Source organism: Halichoerus grypus, chromosome 6, assembly GCF_964656455.1.
Source record: "Halichoerus grypus chromosome 6, mHalGry1.hap1.1, whole genome shotgun sequence".
Classification (NCBI taxonomy): Eukaryota; Metazoa; Chordata; class Mammalia; order Carnivora; family Phocidae; genus Halichoerus; species Halichoerus grypus.
This window is the reverse complement of record NC_135717.1, coordinates 24,857,694-24,877,578: the sequence shown is the minus strand read 5'-3', so window position 1 is coordinate 24,877,578 and position 19,885 is coordinate 24,857,694. Positions and strand designations below refer to the sequence as shown.

At 42.4% G+C, this 19,885-nt stretch overlaps 1 protein-coding gene across 1 annotated transcript in view; it reads right to left on the bottom strand.

Moving 5' to 3' along the window:
- LOC144382049 (uncharacterized) overlaps nucleotides 1-18,947 on the bottom strand; it is a 38,843-nt gene extending 19,896 nt beyond the window's left edge. The window contains exons 1-6 of the mRNA XM_078074033.1: nucleotides 18,709-18,947; nucleotides 17,676-17,877; nucleotides 8,433-8,514; nucleotides 7,777-7,878; nucleotides 5,929-6,120; nucleotides 1,033-1,160 (exon numbers count right to left, since the gene is read on the bottom strand). The gene's annotated coding sequence lies outside the window, so the exon portion shown is untranslated. The remainder of the gene's footprint in view (nucleotides 1-1,032; nucleotides 1,161-5,928; nucleotides 6,121-7,776; nucleotides 7,879-8,432; nucleotides 8,515-17,675; nucleotides 17,878-18,708) is intronic.
- Between the last annotated feature and the right edge of the window lie 938 nt (nucleotides 18,948-19,885).

The following is a 19,885-nucleotide window of genomic DNA, read 5'->3' as shown; positions in this document are numbered from 1 at the left end:
GCCGGGTGACCCAGGCCCTCAAGTCTCATGTTTTGGAGGGTCACCTCGTCCCTTGTCACATAGGATAACTGTCACAGGAAGCCAGATACCTGTGCCCTGGCTCTGTCATGGGCCCCAAACGTGAAGAATGGGCACTCCGTGCTGAGAAATACAACACTCACATGCTCCCCAGAGTTTCTCACCTCACTGTCTCTGCTCAGGGAGGAGGGTGAATGTTTAGTCCTCCCCGAGCTCTGGGGCTGGGCTCAAGCAGCTTCCCTTGGCATGAAACCTAGTAGAAGCCTCGGCCTTTATCTTAAACATTCATGCAAATTCTGCATACTCTTCCCCATTATATTAGCATGTTTTAGAAATTTAAAAGGTAAACACACTCAACTTCCCTGAAATATCCAAGAGAACTTGTTACTCTGGTACAATGTGTCATTTTTTTTTTCTTCCAAATCACGTTAAGGTTTAGGGACGACTGACTTGGAGCCAGACAGCTTTGGTAAATCTTGGTTGTACCCAGCACTCTTTGAAACTTTAAGGAACTTTATTCACTAGTCAGTAACCCAGTTCCTTCATCTGTAAAATGGCAAAATTGCATCTACCTTCTAGCATTGAGAGCTGGGTTATATAAAGCACTGCAGAGTGTGCGTCCCCATAGTAAGTGCCTCATAAAGGTTTATGTTGTTGTTATCTATTATTAAAATTTTCAGTGATTGTTGTGTCCCATTAGAGGAGCCAAACATAGAGGAAGCTTCCTCAACCAAAAAGGGCCTAAGTAACGTCTTCCTTCCAAATTCCTTAAATTGCATAATGTCTCATTATGGTTCGCCTTGCAGACCTCTTGAACTACATTTTGATAGACTTTTCTGGATGCAGGGCTTGGGGGAGGTACACAGGTATCCCCAGAAAAGGGCCCCACGGACAGAGCTCTGTTCAGAGTTAGACTGAGCTAACCATCACCAAGCTTGGATGAATGTCAGAACAAGCTAGATCCCATGAGGCATGTGAGGGTGATGCCTCCCGGCTCAGGTCAGCCATACCTACCCAGAGGCATTGATGATGTCATCGTTCCTCCCCAGGAACCAGATGTAGCCCTCTTCATCCATAGTTGCTCTATCTCCAGAGTTGTAAAAGTCCCCACACGCCACTTCGGCTGTCTTTACTGGGTTGTCCTGCAAAGACAACAATACCCCTTTGTTGAAGGCAATGAGTTTAGAGATGATGAGCCACAACCTGGTGCTCAGATCTGGGTCTGGATCCCGCTCCTGGCTCTACTTGGCACCTGGGCAAGTTTTGTAATCTCTCTGAGTCTATTTTCATTATATCCAAGTACTCAATGAACACTACTTGTCAATTAGTGAACAATATTGAGCCAATTTTAAGGATAATTTCTTAAAGTAACAACTCACTTTTGTGTGGCACTCTAGTATAACAAAATTTCCACTAGAACATGGACCCTGTGTATTTTATTTACTTGTTCTCAGCTTAGCATTCACATAGTGCCTGGACAAATGAGAGGTGTCAATAAACTTTTGTTAAATGAATTTCCTTCCCAAAATACTACATCATCTCATCCTCCCAGAAAACCTACAAGGCTTTTATTTTTCTAATTAAACTGTTTATTTTAAGATCATTGTATATTTGCAGGGTACCTGGGTGGCTCATTCGGTTGGGCGGATAACTCTTGATTTCTGCTCAGGTCATAATCTCAGGGTTGTGAGATCGAGCCCTGTGTAGGGCTCTGCACTCAGCATGGAGCCTGCTTGAGATTCTCTGTCTCCCTCCACCCCTTCCCTAACTAATGCACACATGCATGAATACATGTTCTCTCTCTCTCTCTCAAATAAATAAATAAATCTTTTTTAAAAAGACAATTATATATTTGCATGCAGTTATAAGAAATAACACAGAGAGATCCTGTGTGCCACTTACTCAGTTTTCTCCAATGGTAGCATCTTGCAAAACTACAGTTCAATATCACAACCAGGATATTGACATTGCTACAGTCCACCAATCTCACTTAGATCTCCCAGTTTACTTTTACTTTTTTGTGTGTGTCTACGTGTATTTTATCAAATGTGCATCCCCCACCAGAGTCAAGTTACAGAAGACTCCCGTCATCCTGAGGATCTCCTGTGTTGCTCTTTTATATCTACACCCATCTCCCTCATCTTTTCCCTCCCTCCAAATCCCTAAGCCCTTGACAGGGACTGATCTATTCCCTAGTTTTATAATTTTGTCACTTTAAGAATGTTACATAAATGGAATCCTATAGTATGTAATCTTTTGGGACTAGCTCTGTTTTTATTTTTTTCACTCAGTATAATTTTCTGGAAATTCATCCAGCTTCTTATGTTCATCAATACTTTGTTCTATTTACTGCTAAATGGTACTTCATGTTATGGATGAACCACAGTTTGGGTGTCAACCCATTGAAGGGCATCTGGGTTGTTTCCAGTTTGGGGCTATTGTGAATAAAGCTGCTCTCAACATTCATGTGCAGGTTTTATGTGAGGCTAGATTTTTATAGGCCATAACAGAAGAAATGAATGCTCAGAGAAGCACAATAACTCACTCAAAGTCACTCAGCTGGTCAGTGGTAGGGTTGGTATTTGAATTTAATTCTTGCTCCACAGCCTTTGTACTCAACCACTAAGCAATGTGTTGAGATCATCCCTCTCATGAAACACGAAATGATTTGAAAAGGGTCCAGGAAAAAAAAAAAAAAAAAAAAAACATTGAATGACATCCCATTTTAGGTTCCCTTCCAATTGTTCTGATTGTATTAAGGAGACTGTCTGACATGTTTTTAAAAGCTCTGGAACTACCAAGAGTAAGTTTCAGGACTGGAGCTTTTAGTGGGAACAGGGTTTAGCTAGAATTCAAGAAAAATTGTTTTGTTTGCATTGTAGTTATAGTTTAATTGCCTTCTGTTTTTGGCAAATCATACTGTTTTCCATTTGTGATACCGATTAACTTTTTAAAAAACATATGTTTTATTTTTTTTAAAGATTTTATTTATTTAATTGACAGAGAGAGACACAGCGAGAGAGGGAACACAAGCAAGGGGAGTGGGGGAGGGAGAAGCAGGCTTCCCGCGGAGCAGGGAGCCCGATGCGGGGCTCTATCCCAGGACCCTGGGATCATGACCTGAACCGAAGGCAGATGCTTAACGACTGAGCCACTCAGGTGCCCCCAAAAAACAGATGTTTTAAAGTAAAATAATGATTATTGTGTGCATCTTTTCTAACCTATCTGGGGGGCTGCCTGAAGGACAGGTGCAAGGAACTCACTTTATGTAACTCAGAAAAAAGCAGCAAGCACGGCTCATAGAAGCTACCAGGCAAACTACAAAAGTGAAGTTGCCTGAAGTAAGAGATTATGGGTGGAGATATACAATAGACCATCAAGGTCTGGGGGAGATGCTGGAGTGAGTTTTGGGGGGTTTTTTGTTTTTTGTCTTTGAAATTAGGATGTTCAAGACAGCTATATGCATGGGGGAATTAAGACAGCCATGAACATGCCTGGGCAAGATGCATGCTCAGCAAAGTCCTGAGAAAACCTTAAGCTTTCATCTCAGGCTGATCCCTAGGCTCAGAGCAAGTCCAGCTAAGTGGTGAAGGAGTATCCCAGCACAGAGCCAATCTGCACAGTGGTTGTTCTCTCTTCTTTTTTGGTTGGTGATGTTTTTCTTTGTTCATTTGAGCTCCTGCCCCTCAAGGAAATCTCTGTCAAAACATTAACTGAACACGAGCTAAAGGATCAGAAACCTCAGTAATCACACATGACAAACAATAGTCTTTAAAGAATCTGCAAAAGTACCACAACAAAGGACTACTATAGCCTTCAACAGTCCAAAATCAAAAACAAAACAATGAAACCCCAGCAACCTCAACCCCCAGGGAAGTGGGAGAATCTGATTTCTAGAGTTCACTCATATGTGGAATTTAAGAAACAAAACAAATGAACATTGGGGAAAAAAGAGGGGAAAGCTAAGAAACTGACTCTTAACTGTAGAGAACAAAGTGATGGTAACCAGAGGGGGGGGCAGGGGGATGGGTGAAATAGGTGATGGGGATTAAGGAGTGCACTCCTTAGGATGAGCACTGGCTGATGTATGTAAGTGATGAATCACTAAATTCTGTACCTGAAACTAATATTGCACTGTATGTTGACTAAGTGGAATTTAAATAAAAACTTGGAAGAAATAATAAGTCAAACGTGTTAAATGATCAAAAACTAAGAGAAAAAATGAACAAAGAACTAAAAAACAGAAAAAATTATATATGGACAAAAGAAATTAAAAAATGATTCTATTTAGAATAGCAACAAAATGAATATAATACTAAGAATAAATTTAGTCAAGAAAGTGAAAGACTTGTACACTGAAAAATAAAAATTTTTGCTGAAAGAAACGAAAGAAGGTATCAATAAATGGAAAGACATACTGTATTAATTGGAGACTTAATATTAAGATGACAATACTACCCAAAGCCATCTTCAGGTTCAATGCACTCCCTATCAAAATCTCAGTGGTATAGAAATATTCATCCTAAAATTCATATGAGATCTTGACGGATCCCAAGTAGCCAAGACAATCTTTTAAAGGGAGAAGAAAGTTCTTCTTTTCAGGGAGAAGAGCTTACACTACTGATTTTTAAACTTACTGCAAAACTATAGATTTCATATGAAATCTTGACAGATCCCAGATAGCCAAGACAAACTTTTAAAGGGAGAAGAAAGTTCTTCTTTCCAGGGAGAAGAGCTTACACTACTGATTTTTAAACTTACTGCAAAACTATACTGGAAATAATCTAAATGTCTATTAAGAAATTGATGGATATACAAAATATGGTACACCCATACAAAACTGGCATAAAAAAAAAAAAAAGACACATAGATGATTGGAATAAAATAGAGAACCCAGAAAGAAATCCTCACATATATTGTCAATGGCTTTTAGGCAAAAATGCCAAGACCATTCAGTGGGAAGAGTCAATCTTTTCAACAAATGGCACTGAGAAACTTAGATGTTCAGATGCAAATGAATGCAGTTACCTTATACACCATATACACAAATTAACTCAAAATGGATCAAAAACCTAAACACAAGAGCTAAAATTCTGAAACTCTTAGAAGAAAACATAGGGGGAAGTCTTCATGATTTTGGATTTGACAATTATTTATTGACTATGACACCAAAAGCACAGGAAACAAAAGAAAAAAATAGATAAAATGTTCCTCATCAAATTTTTAGAATTTTACTTGAAAGGACACTATCAAAAGAGTGAAAAGACAATGCACTGAATGGGAGAAAATATTTGCAAAGCATATATCTTATGAGGGGTTCATATTCAGAATATATAAAGAGCTCTTACAAATCAACAACAAAACAAACAACCCAATTTTAAAAATAGGCAAAGGACTTGAATAGACAATTCTCCAGAGAAGGTACACAAATGGCCAATAAGCACATGAAAAGATGCTCAACATCACTAGTCATTAGGGAGATGAAAATCAAAACCACAATGAGATACCACATCACATGCGGTAGAATGACTATTATACACACAAAACAAACAAACAAACCTGAAAATAACAAGGTTTAGCAAGGATATGGAGAAACCGGAACACTTGTACATTGCTGATAGAAATATAAAATGGTGCAGCCACTGTGGAAAACATTTTGGCAGTTCCTCAAAAAGTTAAATATAGGGGCGCCAGGGTGGCTCAGTCATTGGGCGTCTGCCTTTGGCTCGGGTCATGATCCCAGGGTCCTGGCATCAAGCCCCACATCAGGCTCCCTGCTCAGCGTGGAGTCTGCTTCTCCCTCTCCCACTCCCCCCTGCTTATATTCCCTCTTTCACTGTCTCGCTGTCTCTCTCTCTCTGTCAAATAAATAAATAAAATCTTTCAAAAAAAAGTTAAATATAGAATTACCATATGATGCAGCAATTCCACTTTCAGGTATATATCCAAAAGAAGTGAAAGCAGGAACTCAAAACGGATACTTGCACACCAATGTTCATTGCAGCATTATTCACAGTAGCCAAAAGATGGAAATAATCTAAATGTCTATTAAGAAATTGATGGATATACAAAATATGGTACACCCATACAATACCATTCAGCCTGAAAAAAAATGACATTTGGTCACACGCTACAACATGGATGAACCTTGAAAACATGTGCTAGGTGAGATAAGCCAGACACAAAAGGGCAAATGTTGTAAAATTCCACTTAATAGAGGTAACTAAAATAGGCAAATTCTTAAAGCCAAAAAGTGTATTAAAGGTTACCAAATGCTGGGGATATGAGGAGGAGGGGGGAGTTATTATTTAATGGGAACAGAGTCTCCATTTGGGATGGAAAAAATTTCTGGAGATGCATGGTGGTAACTGTACAATGTTGTGATTTACTCAGTGCTGCTGAATTGTATGCTTAAAAATGGTGAAAAGGGTAAATTTTATATATTTTACCTCAGTAAAGAAAAGAAAGGAAAAAAGCAAACAAATCTCAGTGGAGGAGTGACAACATATAGTCAAGAGAGCATGTGAAATGGGGTATATATCTACATAGGTGTGGGCATAGAGGAGGACATCTTTGTAAAATAAAATATGTTATTTCCAACTAAAAAAAAAACTGATGTTGCTCTGGACCATCCCAGTTTAATTTAACCAGAATCTCTATGGTTGGATCCAAGAATTATTTTTTTAAATCTTCTCAACTGATTCTAACATACAGGCAGGGTTGAGAACCACTGATCTATATATCTGTTACTCTGTTTATTTTCTCTTTTATCCAAGCCTAAAATCGTACTACTGTGAATTAAGGCTAGGGCCTGCATTATTTGCTTTTGGTCAATAATGGCACAAAAGGAGCAGCACCACCCACCCCCAAGGCATAGAGTGAGGCCAACAGGGACACCAACGGTTGTTCCTGTGGAGAAAGGAGACGGGTCTGAGATCAACTTCAAGGTCTGTCCACTCTCCCCTGACAATCTTGGAAGCTGAGAATTTGGTCAAGAGTTTCAGGTTTCCTTAGAGCCTGTCACAGTTTTATGTAATCCCTGGATTTCTTACGTAGGGTTTGGGAACCAAAAAGATGTGGGTTTGAATCCTAGACCTGCCATTTATTTGACGTGGGGAAAACATACAAAGCTTCCAATCTGCAGTTTCTTCCTCTGTGAAGTGGGGGCACCACTGTCCTCTCTGGAGGCTCAGCAAGGTTAACAGATTTGTGCACAGCCTGTTGGTAAGTGGGACTGTAGGATCTGAACTCAGTCAAAGCTTCCTGCATACTCAACCTCAAGAGATCATTGGACGGGCGCCTGGGTGGCTCAGTCGTTAGGCTTCTGCCTTCGGCTCAGGTCATGATCCCAGGGTCCCGGGATCAAGTCCCACATCGGGCTCCCTGCTCAGCGGGAAGCCTGCTTCTCCCTCTCCCACGCCCCCTGCTTGTGTTCCTTCTCTCACTGTGTCTTTCTCTGTCAAATAAATAAATAAAATCTTTAAAAAAAAAAAAAAGAGATCATTGGAACCCAAGTCTAGGGTGCTTCTTTCTACCCTGTCAGCACTTAAGTGTCAGACGGTTTCGGACAGGAAAGGATGTGAGAACACACTAGGAGCTTAGAGATTAGTTAGAAGAGGCTTCATTGAGTTGGAGTGACTGAAGGGAGGTGTGAAGAAGGCTCGTGTTGCGGAGTTGTATCCACCCCCTTAGCACCCACACTGCTCCCTGAAGGGGTTTTGGGGGCCTGGAAGTGGGCAGGTGAGGATCACCACTTACTTCGTAGCCCATGAAGAGGCCAATGGGCTTGGTGGGCTTCATCCTGATGCCAGTGTTGCCTTCAGTGTTGAACGGCAGGCTGTTGCCCTTGTCGTCAATGATCTGGAGCAACAGGCGTGTGAATCCCACCCTGCAGGGTCACCCCAACACGCCTGCCCCACCCACACAGTACCGGACTATTTGTGTGACACTGGTGAGAATAAATGGGGGGAGGAGCCCTGTTGGGAAATAGATTACAGCTGTCAGAAGAGTTTGAAGTCAGGAAGTGGTGAAACCCAAGTTATGGGTCTACTGGTCTCATGGACATGCAGACGTGGCAAACGTGTCTTCAAGCTAGAAAACACAGATCAGGGAAAACTAGAAGCACCAGCTGATGGAGAGAGCTGCCAGGGCTCCCTCCAGGTGCTCTGGTCCCATCTGTTGTGTATGAGGCTTCCGGCTGCCAGGCTGAGCAGCATTCATGCCCAGGATACTGCAGTTCTCAACTGAAGCCTCCCCAGGAAATCGGCGGGAAAACAGGAGGAGAGGAAGAAGGACAACAACTGGGGTGGGGGTGGGGTGGAGTGGGCACAGCTGGTTCTGTCACCTGGTGTCCCACAATTGTCCAATCCCAGCTGAGCCCTAACTGCACCCAGCAAATGCCTTTAGGACCAGACCTGGACGTCGAAGGCGGGGGATGCCTTCCCCGATGGAACCCGGCTTGATCTTCATTCCACGGAGAGTGCCACAACTTACTCCCTATTCATAAAAGAAAGAAAATGGGGTTGGTCCAAGAGTCCAGGCTGATTACAAAGCATTAAGAACCACACACAGCATCCTCACTCATCCATGTCATTCGATGCTATGCAAAGAACCCTTATGGGGAAGCTAGAAGGCCCAGATTCTAGGTGCAAGGCATTGACCCAATTCTGGTCAGCAGATATTCACCACACCTGACATGGACTGGGCCTGTGCTAGCTCCTGGGGCTACCCGGTCCAGTGGGAGGGGCCAAAAAAGAAGCAAAGGGGTGAGCCCGGGGCTGTGGGCATGTAATGTGAGGTGTGGAGTACGCACTGTATGTCAGACATGTGTCCGTTTGTTAGAGGAAGGCCATGACATCATTTAACATTGACTCAGGCTGTTAAACAGTGATAGGAACACTGTCTCAACGACTCAGAGCTGTGCTGAGAATATTCAGATTGTGTTGTCCCCTCTGCTAGGCAACTGCCCCACCCCCATTTATCTTTCTGATGAACTTTATTCCTCCTTTATGGTACTCTAAAATATCTTTCTAAAGCTAAGCCAGACCAGGATTTGAATCTTTTTTTTTTCTTTTTAAGATTTTGTGTGTTTATTTGAGAGAGAGAAAAACGAGAGACAGAGTAGGGGTGGAGGGGGAGGGGCAGAGGGAGAGGGAGAAGCAGACTCCCCAGCTGAGCAGGGAGCCCAATGCGGGGCTCGATCCCAGGACCCCAGGACCACCACCCAAGCCAAAGGCAAATGCTTAACCGACTGAGCCACCCAAGGATTTGAATCTTGACTCCAGCTATGTGCCAATTAATCCCCTTTCATCTTCTCCTCTGTAAAGGGGGGTAATTACAACACTTAGCTCTCATAGTACCTGTGAGTGTGTGGAAAACTCTTCACACAGTGCCTGGCACACCAAGTTAGTTCCATAAACAGTTACAACTAGCTATTATCCTGGCCCCAAGAAAAGTCAGTTGGGAGATTCTCCTTCTGTAGTATTTCTTCCCACACTTCCATTGTAGCCAACAGAGCATTATACTTCTTTTTTTTAAAAATATTTATCCATTTATTTTAGAGAGAGAGAAAGAGCTCAAGAGTGCTTGAATGGGGTTTGGGGGGCAGAGGGAGAGAGAGTCTTAAGCAGACTCCCTGCTGAGCATGGAGCTCTATGCGGGGGCTCAATCCCACGACCCATGAGATCACCACCTAAGCTGAAACCAAGAGTCGGAAGCTCAACCCACTGAGCCAACCAGGAGCTCCCAATTATACTTATTTTTGCTTGTCTGTTTCCCTCAGTGGATAACAAGCATCCTGAGAATAGAGATTGCCCCATTCATCTCTACTATCCTAGCATCTAGGGCAACACTTACTTAAAAACAAGAGTAACGGCAAGGTGAGCATGTACAAGAGGTTGGACATTGTAGCCAGAGCTTTATATACTTCCTTTCATTTCCCTTATCACAACCCAGCGAGACTGGGTTATATTTCCATTTTGGAGACAGAGAAGCAGAGACTCTGGAAGGTTCAATGCTATGCCAATGGTCTTGAAGCCTGTAATTGGCAAGCTGAGATTTGAACTGGGGTCTGAGTTCCTGAGAGGGAAAGCTCTTTCTCCTTTGCTATGTTGCTGCTCACAGTACAGGCATGTGGAAAATGTTCCACAGATGAGTCAGTGGCTATGAAAATACTTTGTGAAATACAGCACCACCTGGGTATAAGGCAGTATTCTGTTGTTGCAAATAGTTGATACAAAGGAACCTGGATCATGGGTATATTGTAGTTCTCATCCCACCCTCCTCCTTGTCCAAATATAAACTATGAACCATACAAGAACTAACCTAGAGTCTTAATATTTCTTAGGCCTGGAAGCAGACCAATTAACTGATGATTTAAAAGCATATTTTTTTTGCAAAAAAGTCAGACAAGTATGTGAATTGAGGCTAAAATAGTCATTTTGCTCCAGCTCCTGAGATGGTAGACATCTATCTGTCAGTTACAGGGATAACAAGGAGGCTGGGCAAAGTGGCCCAGCAACAGAAATGACTTGAGAATTGTGTTGGAAGAAAGATACCTGCCCCTGCCCCTACTATCATTAATAACGTTTTTGTGGTTCAAGACATGCCTGATACTCTGAATGCCCTGTCACCTGGCTAGTCAGTGATGCCTTTGGGAGTCACACTGTGTGTGTGTGTGTGTGTGTGTGTCTGTGTGTGTGTGTTGGTATATACAGGAAGTTTCTGCTCCTTCCCCCACTCTAGCTAGTGTCCCACAATCAAACCTGTGTGCTGTCCACGTGAACACCAGAAATGAACTGCTGGGGCCAGCTCCTGGCTGCCTGTGGTTGCCACCCTAGGAAGGGATGAAGTAGGCAGGACTTGCAGATGGTGGGCTCCATGTAACTGGAGAGAACCTCCCATCCCGCCACCCTTCCTGGGCTCCCTAGAGCTAATGATCACAAGGATGGTAGCACCATGTCCTTACACCCCTTTTCAAAGTTTTGTCCAATAGTTTTCAGTACATTGGCCTCTTGACAAACTGATGAGCTGTGAATTGTCTTTGTGCAAATTGATTTGGGGCAAATTAGCCTAGAATTCTGAAGCCTCCCATTGGCTTCAAGCAATGCTGTGAGCAGAGTGGGGCCTCTGCACATACATGGTTCAGCTCGTCTGCTGGGCTCAGTGGCTCAGCACATCCTGACTGACCAAGAAAGTACCATCTACCTACTGTTTCTGACTGTCCGTAGACCTCGTAGAGCAGAAGACCTGTCCATTTTCTCCACTGCTCTTGATCCTCCGGCAGCAGAGCCTCCCCGCCAGCACTGCAGTGCTCCAGGGTAGGGAACCTGAGACTTAGGGGAAGGCAAAGTGACAAGAGAACTTGCAATCAGGCCTTGGATGTTCTGCTCCAGGCCCAGAGTGTTAAGAGCTCAGAGCCTCGTCATCTGGATCATTCATGCTTCTGCTTCCTCATGTTCTTACTTGCCTTTTGGGCAATTTGCTGGTGGTCAAAGCCAACTGGAAGTCACTCACTTCCTGTCAGTTCATGTTAACTCTTCTGGCAAGGGCTGGGTGGTGGTGGTGAGGCTAATGGGTTTGGATCAAAGGTTTGGATCAACTTTGGAAGTTGACATAAAAAGATGGCAAAGATGTATTTATCAGACCTTGTCTTCACATTCTCCGTGGCTATGAGGGGTATTTTATAAACTGTAATGTGATGGGGGATAAAATCCCAAGAGCATGTTAGGATGCTAACAGAACTGCATTGCCTTCTCTGAAGGGTAGGGTCATGTGAATTGAAGGGCTTTTGTATTTCTGAGCAGAGAATGCAAGTTAGAGGGTAGAAATGAATTGCCCAGGACATCAAGGAAGACTGGGATGCGTGTAGGAAAGGAGAGAAGGGTTATGGTAGCAGCCCTGAGAGAAAGAATTTCAGGGAGCCAAAAAGTTGGCTGTGAACATCTGTGGTAGGTACATTGCATGATGTAAATCCTCTTCTTCATTTTTCCCCATAAAATTTTCTGCTTATAAAAAAACAACCACAAAATAATGATGGATTCCCTGAAGGACGTGCGGAGAAGTGATTGAGGTCTGAGTACCAGGTGGCCTGGGGCTGAGCCGGGTCAGCTCTTGGGGATGAGAGAGGTAGCAGACATCTGGTTCACCTTCTCATCCTCATCACCCTGTCCTGGTACATCAGAGTCAGAGTCAGGGACAGGAGGGCTGAGTTCACTGAGGGTGTCTTCTTCATTCTTCTGTAGCTTTATCCAAAGTAGGTAAAATGGGCAGATTCTCTGATGCAGTCATTAGCTATGCTTTGGTTGTATTTTTACTGGGTTTGGACAAAGATCATCGACTGAGGAATGTTCAAAAAGTAGCTTAATATGAGCTTTGAAATACAGATGGAAACAGGATCCAAATCGCTTGAGGCTTCATGAATAAAATCAAACCTGTGTTTCAGAGTTAGCTTCATAAGGGTAGCCATAGAACACCTTAATATTTTAATTCTATATTTAAAACATGTTACTCTGATTTTTGAAGTAGCCATTTTAATCTCAGACTCTTTAAAAGATACATAAATGCCCATAAGTTTCAAAGAGCAGATTTCAGTTTAGCTGAAATTAACCTGCAAACATGGGGAAATGCAAAACTAAAACTCTACAGTAAGATAACACTATATATCCATCAGATTGACAAAAATTAAAAACTCTGACAATAACAAATATTGCCAATGTTATGGAACAATGGGAATTCTCCTCTCCTGTTAATGGGAGCATTTCAATACTTTGGAAAATCGCATGGTAAAATGTCATGTCAGTGTGAACTAGCAATTCGTCTTCCAGAAAAATGCTACAGAAATGCATGCTTATACGCACCAGCGTACATGTACAAGAATCCAATGCAGCATGAATCACTAATAGCCCCAAAATGAAAACTACCCAGTGTCCATTAATGGTAGAACAGATAAAAAACACATGATGTTTTTATACAATGGGATATTATACAGCAATGAAAATTAACTACAGCAACCTGCAGCAACGTCGACACATCTTAAAAACATAATGCTGAGGAAAGAAGCCAAATATTACAGAGTAATATCTGATTACACACATAAAGGTCAAAAGCAAGTAAAATATGATAATTTGTTTAGGGGTATTTCCTTAGGAGGTAAACTATAAGGGAAAACAAGGAAATGAACACCATAAAAGTCAAGATAGTAAATTCCTTTAGGGAAGAAAGAGAACCATGAAGAGATCTCTGGGGTGTGGGCAATATTCTATTTTTCTGATTCAGTGAGTGGTGACACACGCATCCTCGCCAACATTTGTTATTTCCCGTCTTGTTAATTTTAAGCATTCTGACTGGTATGAGGTGGTATCTCGTTGTGGTTTTGATTTGTATTTCCCTGATGCCGAATGAAGTGGAGCAGTTTTTCATGTGTTTGTTGGCCATTTGTATGTGTTCTTTGGAGAAATGTCTGTGCATGTCTTCTGCCCATTTCTTGACTGGACAAATTGTTTTTTGAGTGTTGAGTTTGGTAAGTTCTTTATAGATCCTGGATACTAGCCCTTTATTTGATAAGACATTTGCAAATATCTTCTTCCATTCCATAGGTTGCCTTTTCTAGTTTTGCTGAGCTTTTCCTTTGCTGTGCAGAAGCTCTTTATCTTGATGAAGTTGCAATAGTTCATGTTTGCTTTTGCTCCCTTGCCTTTGTAGATGTATCTAGCAAGTAGTCGCTGCGGTTGAGGTCGAAGAACCTCCTGCCTGTGTTCTCCCCTAGGATTTTGATGGATTCCTGTCTCACAGTAAGGTCTTCCATCCATCTTGAGTTTATCTTTGTGTATGGTGCCAAAAAATGGTCCGGTTTTATTCTTCTACATGTGGCTGTCCAGTTTTCCCAGTACCATTTATTCAAGAGACTGTCCTTTTTCCACTGGATATTCTTTCCTGCTTTGTCGAAGATTAGTTGACCATAGAGTTGAGGGTCCATTTCTGGGTTCTGTCTTCTGTTCCATTGATCCATGTGTCTGTTTTTGTGCCAGAACCATAGTGTCTTGATGATTACAGCTTTGTACAATAGCTTGAAGTCTGGCATTGTGATGCCACTAGCTTTGGTTTTCGTTTTCAACATTCCTCTGGCGATGCGGGGTCTTTTCTGGTTCCATACCAATTTTAGGATTATTTGTTACACTCTGTGAAAAAAGTTGATGGTATTTTGATGGGGATTTCATCGAATGGTTAGATTACTCTGTGTAGACATTTTAACAATGTTTTTCCAATCCATGAGCATGGAACGTTTTTTCATTTCTTTGTGTTCCTCAATTTCTTTCCTAAGTGTTGTGTAGTTTTTGGAGTACAGATCCTTTACCTCTTTGGTTAGGTTTATTCTTAGGTATCTTATGGGTTTCAGTGCACTTGTAAATGGGATCGATTCCTTCATTTCTCTTTCTTCTGTCTCATTGTTAGTGTATGGAAATGCGACTCATTTCTGTGCATTGATTTTATATCCTGCTGAATTCTTGTATGAGTTCTAGCAATTTTGGGGCGGTCTTTTGGGTTTTCCACATAAAGTATCATGTCATCTGCAAAGAGTGAGAGTTTGACTTCTTTGCTCAGTCGGATGCCTTTTATTTCTTTTTTGCTGTTGTCTGATTGCTGAGGCTAGGACTTCTCTAGTTGAAAAACTGTGGTGAGAGTGGGCATCCCTGTCATGTTCCTGACCTTACAGGAAAAGGTCTCCGTGTTTCCCCATTGAGAATGATATTCGCTGTGGGCTTTTTATAGATGGCTTTTATGTTATTGAGGTATATCCCCTCTACCCCTATACCGTGGAGAGTTTTAATCAAGAAAGGATGCTGCATTTTGTCCAGTGCTTTTTCTGCATCAATTGAGAGGATCATATGGATCTTGACCTTTCTTTTATTAATGTGAAGTATCACATGGATTTGATTTGCGAATGTTGAACCACCCTTACAGCCCAGGAATAAATCCCACTTCGTCACGGTGAATACTCCTTTTAACGTGCTGTTGGATCCTGTGCGCTAGTATTGTGCTGAGAATTTTTGCATCCATGGGGTCTTTGTCTGTTTTTGGGATCAAGGTCATGCTGGCCTTATAGAACAAGTTTGGAAGTTTTCCTTCCATTTCTATTTTTTGAAACAGCCTCAGAAGAATAGGTATTAGTTTTTCTTTGAATGTTTGGTGGAATTCCCCTGGGAAGCCATCTGGCCCTGGACTCTTGTGTGTTGGTAGATTTTTTGATCACTGCTTCAATTTCCTTGCTGGTTATGGGTCTGTTCAGGTTTTCTATTTCTTCCTGATTCAGTTTTGGTGGTTTCTAAGTTTCCAGGAATGCATCCATTTCTTTCAGATGACCTAATTTGTTGTCATATACTTGCTGTGTGTGTTCTTAAGATTGTTTGTATTTCTTTGGTGTTGGTTGTGATCTGTCCTCTTTCATTCATGACATTATTATTTTGGGTCCTTTCCCCTTTCTTTTGGATAAGTGTGGCTTGAGGTTCATCAAGCTTATTAATAATTTCAAAGAACCAGCTCCTGGTTTCATTGATTGTTCTACTGTTCTTCTGGTTTCTATTTCATTGTTTTCTGCTCTAATCTCTATAATTTCTCTTCTCCTGCTTGGTTTAGGCTTTATTTGCTGTTCATTCTCCGGCTCCTTTGGGCATAAGGTTAGCTTGTGTATTGGAGACTTTCTGATTTTTTGAGGAAAGCTTGTATTGCTATGTACTTTCCTCTTAGGACCGCCTTTGCTGTCTCCCAAAGGTTTTGAACAGCTGTGTTTTCATTTTCATTCATCTCCATGAAATCTTTAATTCTTCTTTAATTTCCCGGTTGATGCATTCATTCTTTAGTAGGATGCTCTTTAGCCTCCGAGTGTTTGAGTTCCTTCCCTATTTCCTGTTGTGATTGAGTTCCTGTTTCAAAGCGTAGTGGTCTGAAAATATGCAGGGAATAATCCCAATCTTTTGGTATGGGTTGAGACCTGATTTGTGCCCCGGTATGGGATCTCTTCTGGAGAATGTTCCATGTGCCCTGTAGAAGAATGTGTATTCTGTTGCTTTAGGATGGCATGCTGTGATATATCTGTGAAGTCCATCTGGTCCAGTGTGTCATTCAGAGCCCTTGTTTCCTTGTTGATCATCTGCTTAGATGATCTGTGCATTGCTGTGAGTGGGGTGTTGAAGTCCCCTACGGTTATTGTATTATTCTCGTTGTGTTTCCTTCATTTGGTTATTAATTGGTTTATGTAATTGGCTGCTCAAGTTAGGAGCATATATATTTATAATTGTTAGATCTTCTTGTCGGGTAGGCCCTTTAAGTATGATACAGCGTCCTTCTTCATCCCTTACTACAGTCTTTGGTTTAAAATCTAATTTGTCTGATAGGAGGATTGCTACCCCAGCTTTCGTTTGAGATCCATTAGCATGATAAATGGATCTCTACCCCCTCACTTTCGATCTGGAGGTGTCTTTAGTTCTAAAATGAGTCTCTTGTAGATAGCATATGGATGGGTCTTGCTTTTTTATCCAATCGGATACCCTGTGTCTTTTTTTTTTTAAATGATGTTTTTTTTTTTAAAGATTTTGTTTATTCATTTGAGACACAGAGATACAGGGAGAGACAGAGAGAGAGAGAGAGCATGAGCAGGGAGAGAGGCAGAGGGAGAAGGAGAAGCAGGCTCCCCGCTGAGCCAGGAGCCCGATGCGGGGCTCGATCCCAGGACCCTGGGATCATGACCTGAGCCGAAGGCAGACGCTTAACCATCTGAGCCACCCAGGCACCCCTACCCTGTGTCTTTTGATTGGAGCATTTAGCCCATTTACATTCAGAGTAACTATTGAGAGATATGAATTTAGTACCGTCAAATTACCTGTATAGTCCCTGTTTCTGTAGATCTTTTTCTTTCTGGTCCAGTGTTACTTTTGGGCTCTCTCTTGGCGTAGAGGATCCCTTTTAGTATTTCTTTCTTTTTTTTTTTTTTTAAGATTTTATTTATTTGACAGAGAGAGACACAGCGAGAGAGGGAACACAAGCAGGGGGAGTAGGAGAGGAAGAAGCAGGCTTCCCGCGGAGCAGGGAGCCCAATGCGGGGCTCGATCCCAGGACCCTGGGATCATGACCTGAGCCAAAGGCAGAGGTTTAACGACTGAGCCACCCAGGTGCCCCGGTAATTTTATTTTATATTCCTCTTCTTTTGGGGGTGAAGTTGAAGATCGTTTTTATATGTTTAAGAGCCATTTATATTATCTTTTACTGTGAACTGTCTGGTCAAGTAAGGAATTACTTTCTTGACCTTAGTAAAATGATAGTAACACTGTTAGGCTCTGAAGTCCTTTCTATCAAGGCAGTGAAGGGATTTGAGATGGGAGGGTGACTTAGTCAGATTGAGAAATTGACCAAATGACCACAGTCCTTGGGCATGCAGGGGAATCCTCACCCTAAAGATGGAGCCTATGGGTAGATTGTATAAGAAATGTAAAGAAAGTGTAAAGTGGTGGTTCCTGAGAATAAGGCCATGGACCTTACTTGGAGCTGAGGGTGAACCCAGGCATCAGGGAGATGGGGCCAGGCCTGGCTAAGAGGCCTGAAATCCTGTCTCCCAGGCTCCTGAGGCAGCTTTCCTAACCAGTGCTACAGAGGTGGGAACCCACCTTGGGGCCCTGGGAGCTGGACGCCCCAGGCAGGGTGTCAGCCGGCCTTCCTTCCTTCTTCCTCTGCATGGGCTGGCATCTCCAGACCGGACCCACTAGGAGAGGGCTTCCCAGGCAACATGTGGTGAGCATCTTTAAAGTTTTGTTCCAATAATCTATCTGTTGTGGACGATATTCTATGACATACATGAAAAATGATTTCCTAGAAAAATAAAATGCAAGAGACACATAAAATAGAAGCTCAACTTATTTATTAGGAGAATCAATAGACATAGAATTCCTATGTCCCATTGCAGTAAGTTTCTAAATGCTACTGAGATTTGGTTCTTAAAGTAGTTATACTTTAAGCAACAGGGCTTTAGAACAGATATTATCTTCCATTTCCCCCTCTTAGAACAGATACTATTTTCCATTTTCCCCTCTTTTATTTCTCATCGTCTTCACTCCAGCTCCCCACCCCACAGCTGAACCAGTCCATTTATTCGGCAACGTTTGCTCATGCCTTCCCCTCCCGCAGACGGTCTATGAGGCCACTTTATAAACAGGGGCTCTTACCCACACAGGATGGAGAGGAAGGGAACGTGGTGGCAATACGGCTTTTCTTTCTTATTTTTTTTTTTTTGCTTTGACATTTATCTGCCCCGTTTCCTGACCCCAGAATCTTATTTTCGTCATGATCTCGCATTGTTGAGTTTTCACAGAGTCCTGAGAGGCTTACACCTAACCAAGAGAAAGTATATTTCCAAGAGGAACATTTAGATCTGATTTTTTATGGAAAACCCTTGGCTTTCTTATGTAAAATTATGGGACTTTTTTTTTAAGATGGTTAATTCCACCATCAAGTAGATTGTACTTACTTGAGTTCAAACAGCTTTAAAAAAAAAACTGGGTGTTGCACGCAAATAATGAATCATGGAACGCTATATCAAAAACTACTGAAGTACTATATGGTGATTAACATAACATAAAACAAAAAACAAGAGAATGTGAAAGTCACTCTTTGTCCCATGAAGTCCACAGATAAACCGCTGACCCCAAAGAAGAGCAGAAGGGTCCTCATTTGCTCTTCTCCTGGGGTGGGCTCTGCAGGGATGATTTCCCACCTCACTGAGCGATAGCTTGTCTCTGTCTCTCAGGATATTTTGCTCGAGTCCAAGGCATCAGCCAGCTGCTAAAGGCATTTCTGCGGAAGACAGGATGTCATTATCAAATTCTAAATCTTGGCGCTGGGATAGATACCACCTTCTGGAGATTAAAGGTAAATGAAAATTCCCCTTTTTCTTTCCCGAATTGTTTCATTTGTGAAGGTGCCCGCCTGGTTCAAAAATGTTAAAAATATATTCAGAAGGAATGCAGTGACTGCCTGTCTCGCGCCCCTGTCCCCAGCTGCTTGCACCTGCTGCCACCCTCAGCCACATATGTGATGTCACCAGGGCCTCGGTGAAGGATAGGTGCCTGGCTTCCCATCCTTTGCTGTTGCAACAGGGGTTATGAAAAAAATCCTTGTAGACATGTCCTCAGCACGTGTGGAAGAGCACTGCCAGTGGAATTGTGAGACCCAGAGCCCCTGCATCTGCCATATTGACGATAAGGAAGAGGTTTCCTTTTTTATTATGTTATGTTAATCACCATTCATTACATCATTAGTTTTTTTTTTAAAAGATTTTATTTATTTATTTGACAGAGAGATTGACAGCGAGAGAGGAACACAAGCAGGGGGAAGTGGGAGAGGGAGAAGCAGGCTTCCCGCTGAGCGGGGAGCCCGATGCGGGGCTCGAACCCAGGATCCTGGGATCATGACCTGAGCCGAAGGCAGACGCTTAACGACTGAGCCACCCAGGCGCCCCTCATCATTAGTTTTTGATGTAGTGTTCCGTGATTCGTTGTTTGTGCATAACACCCAGTGCTCCATGCAGAACGTGCCTTCCCCAATACCCATCACCAGGCTAACCCATCCTCCCACCTCGCTCCCCTAGAACCCTCAGTTTGTTTTTCAGAGTCCATAGTCTCTCGTGGTTCATCTCCCCCTCCAATTTCCCCCCCTTCATTCTTCCCCTCCTGCTATCTTCTTCTTTTTTTTTCTTAACATATAATGTATTATTTGTTTCAGAGGTACGGATCTGTGATTCAACAGTCTTACACAATTCACAGCGCTCACCATAGCACATACCCTCCCCAATGTCTTACCACCCAGCCACCCCATCCCTCCC